Source organism: Ixodes scapularis, unplaced genomic scaffold (assembly GCF_016920785.2).
Source record: "Ixodes scapularis isolate PalLabHiFi unplaced genomic scaffold, ASM1692078v2 PGA_scaffold4__175_contigs__length_147842914, whole genome shotgun sequence".
Taxonomy (NCBI): Eukaryota; Metazoa; Arthropoda; class Arachnida; order Ixodida; family Ixodidae; genus Ixodes; species Ixodes scapularis.
In genome coordinates, this window is record NW_024609879.1 from 65,445,987 (window position 1) to 65,451,476 (window position 5,490).

The 5,490-nt window shown below is 43.7% G+C and overlaps 1 pseudogene; it reads left to right on the plus strand.

Moving 5' to 3' along the window:
• Nucleotides 1-427: 427 nt before the first annotated feature.
• On the plus strand, nucleotides 428-1,700 carry LOC115309065 (annotated as a pseudogene).
• The last annotated feature ends 3,790 nt before the right edge of the window (nucleotides 1,701-5,490 follow it).

Below are 5,490 nucleotides of genomic sequence, written 5' to 3' on the forward strand. Positions count from 1 at the left end.
TCAGTGTAAGGACGTTGATAAACATCTAGTAGAGCCTGAGCGAGCTCAAACCACAATGTTGCGCAGCTTCCGGGACGGCTCCGGGAGCCGTACAAACACAAATGAGAAATTTGTGCACAGCTTGCTCTACATGGACGAGCTAGAAATAGCCAATCCACTTGGTCCTGCCCGGGGTATGTACAAACTTCTTGCTGTGTACTACAGTGTGCTAGCCATTTACCCTAGGCTCCACTCCCAACTGAAGTTCCTGCATATGGCCATTATTGCAAAGTATGCTGATATACAGAAATATGGCCTAGGCATTGCTCTCAAGCCACTCCTTGAAGAACTGAAGGGGCTGCAGAGCAATGGCTTACATGTCACTCTGCATGGCCACAAAGATTCCCTGAAAGTTTGTCTTCTTGCAAGCAGTGGAGACAACCTTTCAATGAATCGTCTTGGGGGCTTCACTTGCTCATTTTCACGAGGTTCAGTATGCCGTTTTTGTATGGCACATGTGTCACAACTTGCATCACTGACGAAAGAAGAGTTGTGCGAAGTTCGATCAAAGCAGCTTCATGACAGCCATTTGGCTGCTATTGAAGTAAACCCATCCCTCTACAAGAGGCTGTATGGAGTAAATGAGCGATCAGCCATGGCCTTGCTGAAAGACTTTGACCCCACCTTGCATCTGCCCCCAGACTTGATGCATGATTTGTTTGAGGGAGCATTCCCATGTGTTTTGAAACATGTTCTGAAAGGACTTTGACTTTGACCGCATTCTGTCTGAAGGTGACCTCGAAAAGGTAATCACATTCCAGTATGGCCGCAATGATAAGACAAACCGGCCGGCTGAGCTCAGCGCTGCCTCGCTAAACCGCACGAGCACAATGAAGGGCACTGCTTCACAAAAGTGGTGCCTTTTCCGCCTCTTCCCACAAATTTTTGCCTCCAGCATTCCCGAAGGAAATGAACACTGGGAAGTGTACCTCCTGCTGAGAGAAGTAGTGGACATTGTTTTGGCTGACGAATTGCCTGCACAGTCCTTGTCATACCTAGAGGTAAAAATTCAGGAGTTACTTCGCGCATTTCTTGCTTGCTACCCTTCGGTACAGCTCATTCCAAAGCTTCACTACCTCATCCACTATCCAAGGATGATCTCCCTTTTTGGCCCACTGAAGCAGGTTTGGTGTATGAGATTCGAGGCGAAGCACCAGTATTTCAAAAATGTTGCAGCAAGAGTGAAAAACTACAAAAATATCTGTAAGCCTCTTGCTGAACGCCACCAACTGCTGCAGAGCTATAAGTTTAGTGAGCTTTTCACTGATGAAGCTGCCATTATGACTGGCATCAAGCCTGTCCAAAAATCTCAGCTTCTGCCTTGCGTTCAAGACAGGCTCCCTGATGGCACTGCCTGGCAGGCTATGTCAATGACTGTGCTGCACATCACATACCATGTTGGTGATGTGCTTGTGATGAGCAAGGGAGATGATGCACAGTTTTCTCAGATCAGCGGCATCTTTTCTGCTGGAAAGGAAACTGTAATGTTTCTTGAAAAAATGGAACTCGTGGAATTTAAGAGGCATCGCTATTCCTTCAAAGTGGCGAAATCGGGTGAAATGCATGCTGCACGGCCAGGAGACGAAGCTGTTAAAGAATGCCTAGACTTGTGTCTTGGAGGTGAGGTGGTCCCTGGATCTGAGATATTCCTGCTCAATTAGAACTTTCCAGTTTTTTTTAACCCTCTCTGTGTTAGGTCTTTTCGAGGAGTGATGCACTGCCAGTGTGTTTTTTTCAGTGATATGAAAATAGTGAATAGATGTCATAATTTATTCTTGGATATATGCATGGGAAAGAAATCCTGAGAAACGGGCAAACAGAGATTTCATTTCGCTCTTGATGTTTGTTTTATATTTTCACCTTGGAAATGTAATTTTCGGTGCAGCACACATTAATTACATTTATTCATCCATTTCATTTCTTCCGCCATTGTTTTAATTTCTTCTCCAATGGCAAGCTGGGTGTCAGGATGAGACGAATCCTTCATAGAATCCACATTGGCACTATGAAAGCCTCGCATTCTTCTGTGCTGTTTTGCTAACAACGACACTTCACTACGCAAACACCTAATAAGCGGGTGGCACGTTAAGAGGGCATTCTGGAAAAGAACGTGAAGAGCACATGCACACGCAGTGACGAAGCACGATTGGAGATTTCCTTCTCTAGCGGTTGGCGAGCATTAACCAACCTCCTCTCCTGTATAAAATACAGGAATCATTACCTCGAGAGGTGTGTTTACATCCATAAAATGGCTTTTGCCATTAGAAAAAAAAATTGCTTCTGTGTACATGAGACAGATGACAACATCCCCGAGAAAAAAGCATCTTTACCCGAAGGTGCAAATTTTTGAACAGAGTATCACAAAAGTACCTGTATGCCCATCGTACTGAAAGGGTTAATGAGCACATTAATGGGCATTCGTTGGCATAGCAAAAGGTGCTGTTGACCCTCCGAGTGTAATTTTGGCTTCCACAAGGTATGAGAAGGGACATAAGGTTGTGCTACACCAATTGTGTATTAACGTTCCTTACAGCATAGCTTCATGTTCAAGCCAGGCTGGACAGATTCGTTAGTGTGCCAGGTATGCCCTAGCTATCGAAGAGGAAATTAAGCGCTTCTTGGTTAGCTGCAAGATTATGATTAGCTGGTGAATGAGCAACAGTGGCAAGAGTTCTCATGTGACTGTGACTAGAGGCAGGCTGGAACCGGGTCACTTCCTTGACACCGAGCACAGTCGTGGCGAGAGAGCACCAGAGACAAAAGCTTTTTTTAACCTTTAGAACTGTCTTAAATCTGGACGAGGTCCACTGGTCTTAGTCTGCTGTTCTATCATGTTTTTCATGCTTTTGTTGTATATTTCGGCTTATGGTTTCAGATCGCCTTTTAAAGCAGTGTGCTCTGTAAATTCCATCTGGTGGTTTTATAACATGTTTCACGGTATTGTGCATATACATCACCCATTGTTTACGGATGTCTTTTATAGTATAATGTAGTACGCTCACCCCCCCCCTTTTTCCTTTTTTAACTCTATTTCTAATGTTGGTATTTTGTTTCACATGCTTTTGTTGTATATGTCGGCTTATGGTTTCAGACCGACTTTTATAGTAGCATGCTCTGTAAGTGCCACCTTAATGTGGCTTTATAGCGTGTTTTTCATGAAAGTGTGCACTTTATTTAGGCACACTGCAGTTCCGATCCATCTGGTTACCTGTCCCTCTACCCTCACCCTTACCTCCTTTGAAAAAAAAAATCTTGTGACGAAATTTCTGCACAAATTCTGCACTATCTGTATACTCTCAAATAGAAGAGCTTCTGAAATAAAAAAATGCCTTCGCCGGACACCTTGGCGTCTCTGAAAGTGTTTTAGGGTGTGATCCAGGCCACATGTGAGACCCCTTACTGCTTTCCTTCCTGCCAAACTTGTGTGGCAATGCAGCAAATTGACTTTGTCACAATTAAGACATGTGCATTCTCCTTTAGTTCTCTGCATAGCATGTGCTGTTAAGTTGACTCTGTTGCACACCAACGAAGCTATGCGAGAAAGCAGGGGACACAAAAGGTGTGCATAAAATGGGCATGACGGCCGATTTCGGACGCAAAATCCAATTTTTATGACAATGTCATGCGTCAACATCCTCTCTTTCCTTTACCGTGGGGTTCCTCAGAAGCGCAGAACGAGTGTACGATATATTTATGGTTGAGAACCACTGCCCTTTAATTACACGCGCACAAGGAGTACACTTTTATGCCAGTCTTCCTTACTCTCGAACCATTATTTGGTGCACCAATTTGCTTATATGGGTAACTGTTAGTGTTGTTTTTCACGAACACAGACAACCTATTTTATTCGTAAACAGATGTAATCTCAAACATACTTGTAACATCTTTACTGACATTGAAAGGTCTTAATACGAAGATTTTGATTAGTGAGAATTTTTAATTTTTGAGTGTATTGACATCACTGCTTGCTTTTCTCATTTTTATATATTGATCTAATATCTTGTGGCTTTTTTTTTGTTACATGTGGTTTTTATGCAATGCTAGAATATTTACTAGTCTTTTCCTGGTTTGGTCTTAGTATTTCTATTCACCCACTATTCACTAATTGTGACTGAAAATTTCAGAAAGTTGAACTTATTTTGGGTAGCATGGGTTTGTCTGTATTGATAGCTAGTTTGTAAAACGACATATTCACAAAAAGTATTAGCCATGGAATACCTGTAAAATAAATAAGAAATCAAATACTGCAAACGACTTCATTTTCGCGAGGACCTATTTTTCGCGAATCTCGCACATCACCTACAATTCGCGAAAAACAGGCCTCGCGAACAATTCCGATAAAATGTAAACACATTGGAATCTCTAGTGAGATCCCACCGCGTCGCGAAAATTAGAACCCGCAAATTAGTTTAAAACTTCAGCTTTGACTTAAATCGCGAAATATTGAGCCCGCGAAAGATAGGTCGTTCACAGTATGCGCCAGATGCTGCTGACCTGTGACTCCCGTTGAGAAGTAGAAGAGTCAAAACAGAGTCACACAAGATATTGACTCTTTAAGAGAGTCGTGAAGCGTCAAAGAGAGTCATGGAAGCAGTGACTCCCTTTTGACTCTTTTTTTTAAGAGTGAAGGCTGCTATCAGTGAGATTCCTCATTCCACGCTGCACGAAAAAAATATATAACTCAGTGCTGGAGGCAAATAACACTTGCAAAGCGGCAGAGCAGATGGTAGAAATGTGGCCTCTCGGTGACTTATAAATAAAAAAAAGAAAGGGGGAATTGAAATATGCAGTTCGGCAATGCGCACAATCTTGCACGAAAAATGGCTATAAAAACAAAAAAAAACAAAAAAAACTGCGCATCTAGTGGGTTAGAACCACTGCGGCCGAGATGTCGGTATCGCCAGAGCAGCCCTACCACTCGTCCACGAAACGCGCCCAGGAACACATTTTTTTTTCTGTATTTTCATACGCACCACTTCAGTACCTTTGACAGCTTTGCACGCTATGTATGAAAATGAGTATAAGTGCCATTTTGAGAACCACACCACCACACTGCGAGTTGAAGCAACACCGACGGCTCGCGTCTCGCAGCGCCGCCTGTTGAATAACCATTCGAAGAGTTTCCACACTCTGAAGGTAAGAGCGCTCACACTCTTTACAACGCCTACACACACACACAGAGCTCACAATTGAAGGGGGGTCACTGAGGTTTTAAGAGCCACTGATCGTAGCAATCGCATTCCAAACACGCCGCGTTGTCGTAGACTGTTTTTCACCAGCTAGGTCCTGTAGGGATGAGGCCAAGGCCAAGGCTGGGGAATTCATCACCGGAAACGTAAAGGAACAAAGCAAACGACGTGAGGCTCGCGGACGCGTTTCGTGGGAGCTGACGACGTCCAAGCCACGATCCGAGCAGCCCTAGTAGCAGCCTTGCTTCCGAGAAGACTGCAT